Source organism: Triticum dicoccoides, chromosome 2A, assembly GCF_002162155.2.
Source record: "Triticum dicoccoides isolate Atlit2015 ecotype Zavitan chromosome 2A, WEW_v2.0, whole genome shotgun sequence".
NCBI lineage: Eukaryota > Viridiplantae > Streptophyta > Magnoliopsida > Poales > Poaceae > Triticum > Triticum dicoccoides.
The window spans coordinates 767,667,747-767,673,732 of record NC_041382.1 but is presented as its reverse complement, the minus strand read 5'-3'; the positions used below and the strand labels follow the sequence as shown (position 1 = coordinate 767,673,732).

Here is a 5,986-nt window from a genome sequence, read left to right as displayed (position 1 = left end):
CCTAGCGCGATAGCTGATCCGGACACCAAGATGCAAGACATGGGAGATGACCAAGAGGACAGCCTTCAAGATACGTCCATCGACACGGAAACCTTGGACAAGTTGGGTGTGCTGCCGGCCGATGCTGGGGCCATTGGGGGTGGCGACCCAGGACACGGCGGTGAGTGTGCCGCCACTGGCCCGCTCCCTCGAGCTGTCCTTTGACAAGTACGGGTCCAACATCACGTCCTCGACCCCAGCGTTGGCTGGAATACATGGGGTGGTAGGGCTCCCCCTGCTGCGCACTTGCCTTCCTCTCCTCTTGTGGCTTTGGGAACGGACTCCAGATGTGTGGTGAATGATGGCTGTGACATGATGCCCGTGCCCAGGCGTGGCTCCAGCAGCTCCGGACGACAGCCCAAGAAGACGGCAGGAAGGAAGCCGGCTAGCAAGCAGGCAACGCCCAATACGGCGGCGACGGCGATGCTCGGTGGTGACTTGGGGGCGGTGCTGGGAGCGGCCGGAGTGGGCAGCAAGGCTTGGCGTTCCAAGGCAACTCCGGTGGTGCAGAGGGCACCTAGCGTGCGGGCCAAGGCCAAGCTGGGGGAGCTGTCCTCCATGGAGAGCGCCAAGCTTCGCCTCGCAGACAAGAATCTGGAATCCACAGGTAATCCATTTCCCTCGTACCTTATTTTGAATGCTTTCTCAGATGAACACCTTGCTAGTATATTAGATGATAGCGGCGTGGCAATCAGTGCTCCTAATGTTGATATCATCTCGCTTGTGCGCGCGTGGGAAGCGGCGCAAGCCGCGCTTGTCGCGGCGGCTGCCCACTGCGCATATAGGAACATGTTGGCCATCGTACCAGTAGAGGCTAGTTGCGATGATGGGCCCGTTGAGGAGACAGAAGCTAGGGACGCTTCTGATCTTCCTTCTTCCAGCCGGGTTCCGGCTCGGAAGCGAGTGGCGAAAGCGGTGACCTCCAGGGGAGTTCACCTTCGTAATAGAATTATTTAGATGCATTACATGTTTTGGAACATCCGTGGTTGTTGCGACGGAGGTCGCCGTACTCAGGTCAAGGAGTACATGGCCCAAGAATGGATTGATGTAGTCGCGCTCCAAGAAACGATTAAATGAATCTTTCATTCAGAGAGCTCCTCGCTTACGACCCTCTGCAGCATTTTGATTGGCATTGGGTGCCCTCTGTGGGTCACTCGGGCGGTATTTTGATGGGTTGTAATCGTGATGTGTGTGATGTAATGAAATGGGAGGTTGATGTATTTTCTCTTGCTGCTAACATTAAACATTGTGCCTCGGGTCTGTCGTGAGTTGTCGTGTGCGTCTACGGGCCTGCTTATCACTCCCGATCGGCAGCGTTCCTGCTCGAACTTACCAATTTGGTCGGGGCCAAACGGGCTATCAACATGTCGTTGATGGTAGGGGGAGATTTTAACTTGATCCGCTTGGGGGGGGGGGGACAAGAACCATGCTAACATTGATTGGACTAGGGTGTCCTTGTTCAATAATTCCATTGTGGCTGCGACATTGCGTGAAGCTGCTAGGACCGGGGCCAGGTTCACTTGGACTAACAAGCAGACGCAGCCGGTGCGTAGCGTGCTTGACCGGGTTTTCTTCACACCCGAGTGGGAGGTGCTCTTCACTCTGTGCACGCTGGTCGCTGAAACGCGCTTTGGTTCGGATCATGTATCGTTGATTTTCTCCTCAGGGGAGGATTACATCATACGTAGCCCTAGATTCTACTTCGAAACGACGTGGTTCAAATATGAGGGTTTCGTGCAAATGGTGGTAGATCGTTGATTGATGATCCGCGCCCAACTTGGGCCGCAACATGGACCGGCAGAATGCTGGAACGCGGCGGCGGGCAAGCTCCGTGCGTTCCTCCGAGGGTGGGGTGCCAACCATGGCAGCGAATCCAAATGGGAACACGCTAGGATTGTAGATGAAATTGCATCGCTGGATGCGGAGGCAGACCGACGCCCCTTCTCGGAAGGAGAGTGGGCACATAGATATGACCTGGAAAACCAAGTCATCGCAATCTTGCGAGCGGAGGAGGAATATTGGCGACGTAGACACGGAGTCAAGTGGGTAATTAAAGGAGACGCAAACACTAGTTACTTCCACGCGTATGCTAATGGAAGAAAACGAAAGTGTGCCATTTTACGCCTTCAATCAGATAACGGTCTCCTATTAACCCAGGAGCAAATAGTGACCCACATCTACGAGTTTTTCGTTGGCCTTTTGGGGACGGCTGAACACAAAAATCTTTGCCTGCGGGGGGATCTGTGGGATCCAATGGAGCGGGTATCACAGGAGGAGAACGAAGGGCTCGCTCTCTTTTTCCTGCCGGAAGAGATCGACAAAGCCTTGGCCGACATGAAAACAGACATGGCGCCCGGGCCGGACGGGTGGCCGTTCGAGTTTTTCAGGAAGTTTTGGCCGTGCCTTAAGCATCTTTTCTATGAGATTGTCAACGACTTTGCATTGGGTACGGTAGACTTGTCGCGCCTTAACTACGGGGCAATTAGTTCGATCCCTAAGGTTAAAGGGGCTGACAACATCAAGCTTTTTAGACCGATCACCTTGATCAACGTACCTTTCAAAATTTGTGCGAAAGCCTATGCCTCGCGCTTGGCTCCGATTGCACAACGTGTGATTAGCTCTAGTCAGACGTGCTTCCTTAAACACAGAAACATCCTAGAAGGACCCATTGCGCTACAAGAAATAGTTCATGAGCTCAAACGTACCAAGGCACATGGTGTGCTACTTAAGTTAGATTTTGAGAAAGCCTACGACCGCGTGAACTGGAAGTTCGTGCGAGAGGTCCTCCTCAAAAAGGGATTTCAGGCGGGATTTGTGCGCCGCATCATGCACCTCGTGTGTAGTGGCACACGGCAGTAACCATCAATGGTTCAACAGGAAAAAATTTCCTCAACACACGTGGTCTTCGGCAGGGAGACCCAAGCTCGCCACTTATTTTTAATTTTGTTGCGGATGCCCTTGCGGCCATGATCAACAAAGCCAGAGCTGCGGGACACATTAAAGGGCTGGTCTCCCACCTAATCCCAAGCGGGGTTACTCACCTGCAATACGCGGACGATACGATGTTACTTTTTGAACCCGATGACCATAGTATCCCCTCGATCAAGCTACTGCTTCTCGCTTTTGAGATCTTGTCGGGGCTTAAAATCAATTTCCTAAAGAGCGAAGTGATCACCATTGGGATGGTTGATCAAGAAAGCATGCAGATCGCCAATTTGCTTAATTGCAAGCTTGGGAGCTTTCCGATTAAATACCTTGGCCTTCCAATCTCGCACAAGAAACTTGCCATAGCTGAATGGGAGCCACTCTATGGCAAAGTGGCCAACCGAGTGAGCCCGTGGAGAGGTAGGTTTATGTCTTCGGCAACTAGGTTGATCCTGACCAATTCGAGCCTGTCCTCTCTCCCACTATTCACAATGGGGATGTTCCTGCTCGCGGATGGTGTCCATGCTAAGCTTGATAATCCGCGATCTCGGTTCTTTTGGGAAGGAACCGGGACCAAACGCAAATACCACTTGGTGAAATGGGTTGCGGTGTGCAGACCAAAAAAGTTCGGAGGCTTGGGCATTATGAATTATAAGCTCGTGAATGTTGCTTTGCTCACCAAGTGGTGGTGGCGCCTTGCCCAAAATGAGTCGGGACTCTGGGCAGACATCCTCCGGGCGAAATACTTCCCGGATGGAAATTTATTCAAGGCAAAAACCAATGGCTCGGCGTTTTGGAATGGGATCCAAGTGGTGAGACCGGCCTTCTCGGTTGGGGCCCAGTTTAGTGTTAATAATGGCAAGTCCACGCAGTTTTGGCTTGACTGTTGGTGGGGTCAAGCACCGTTGTGGCAAACTCATCCGGAGCTATACCAACTTGCCACGAACACTAACATTCTGGTAGCCAACGCCCTGAGAGTTCACCCACCGGCGATTACTTTCTTTCGGGCTCTAGAGGAAGGGGAGGCCGCTAGCTGGTCCGCACTGGTGGCCGACCTTGATGGGCGGAATCTTAGCCAAGAGACTAGCACAATTTCATGGAAGCTTACTGCCTGCCGGAAGTTCACGGTTAAGTCTCTATACGATAAGTTGACTAAGGGCACCGCGCTAGACATGGCTAGGGGGCTATGGAAGGCCGGCATTCCACTAAAGATCAAAAAATTTATGTGGCAATTGTTCCGCAACCGTCTTCCAACCTCGGATAACGTGGCCAAACGAAATGGGCCCGCGGACGGAACATGTGCCATTTGCGGCTTAGGGGAAAACGCAAACCACGTGTTCTTCGGTTGTTTTCTCGCTAGATTTGCGTGGAGTGCGATTAGGGACGCGTTCAAGCAGAATTGGAACCCTCAGTCTAGTGACAACCTGTTGACCTTGCTTTCGGTGCAGAGGGGTGCCAATGCAAGGGTCATTTGGTGATGTGTAGGGGCGTTGCTATGGTCTCTTTGGTTGGTTCAGAACAAAATCACGATAGAGCACAAGTTCCCTGCCCACCCAACTGATGTTATCTTCAAATGCCATATTTTTCTACAGGCTTGGGCGCCGTTGGGGAAGACGAGTGATGAGGACCGCATGACCGGGATTATGGAGCAGATCAAGCTAACCATGCTGAAGACGCGACAAGGAGAAGCGACAGCTTGAGACTTTTGCGACGAACTTTATGTTTTGCTCCGCTTTTGTGTTCTTAAACTACATGCTGCTTAGCTTATGCCGGGACGTCGAGCCTGAGGAACTTACGCCTTCTTGGTCTGTAAGGTTTAAAACTATGTGTGGATGCTGCCTTGTGGCTTTATTAATTTAAAGCCGGACGCTTCTAGCGTCTACGTTCTAAAAAAAATACTCTAAACTATATCTATATACATCCATATGTAGTTTATATTGAAATCTCTAGAAAGACTTATATTTAGGAACGGAGGAAGTACATAGACACTGATGACTACAACTTCCCCTAAGGTGTGAGCAACAAACTTCATTTTCTTTCTGCGGGAAGGTGTGACCAACAATCTGACAGGATTTGATTTCTTCAATGGAATTCAACCGGATATGAACCTTTTTCTTTGGACAACTGAAACAATCATCAACAGGTCAGTCAGTGCTACAAAACATAAACATCCCATCTGCAAATTGAGTTCGTTTCAGCTAACGATGATAAACTGAGTTCGTTCCCGCCGGACTGTCCAGGAAACAGAGCAGGTCGATACCTGCCACAGCAGTTGCTGGTGAGGGCCTTGATCTTCTCTCTCCATAGTCCATACCCTCGCCGGAGTTGCCGTGCAGATCTGAAGGCCCGTCGTCTCGTGCGCCGTGCTTCTTGTCTGCTAGAGAGCAGAGACTGGCCGCAACACCCATCTGCACAAAGGCTAAAGCTAGCTACTGGAACGAAATGCAGCTTGAAGCTGTACCCTGTGCCGTACGTACGGGATATGGGACACACATTGCACTTTCTTGATTCTCCTCTGCTCTGTTCTGGTACGAAATGATCGCTTGTCCCGGCCGGCCACTTGAAGATCCAAGTAACACACACATCAAGCCAAAAGGACCGTGATTAGATTCCACAACTTCAATCCCTTCCCTTGATTGAAACTCAGAGGCAACACTATATTAACTATGCTGTTTCACTAGCTTTGGCAAGCAGCACTCTCATTACACCCACAGACACATCAAGCACTTCTTATTGCAACCACAAACCAAACCAAACAACACACATATATTGTTCCTCACCTGAAAATAATTAAGCCTGCACACACACACACACACACACACACACACACACACACACAGAGAGAGAGAGAGAGAGAGGGAGAGAGAGAGAGCATCAAACCAGCACCAATTTATTCTTGGGAAAATACACAACCACAATCTCGGAAGCAAACACCTGAACCGTTGCGGCAACAGCAGCAGTCGACGGCAGCAAGATGTCGCCATCTTTTTGCAACAACCAAACCTACACAGCACATGTAATG

At 50.9% G+C, this 5,986-nt stretch overlaps 1 pseudogene; it reads right to left on the bottom strand.

Annotated features, from left to right (window-relative positions):
• Positions 1–5,246: 5,246 nt before the first annotated feature.
• Positions 5,247–5,986, bottom strand: part of LOC119357126 — a 5,674-nt pseudogene continuing 4,934 nt past the window's right edge.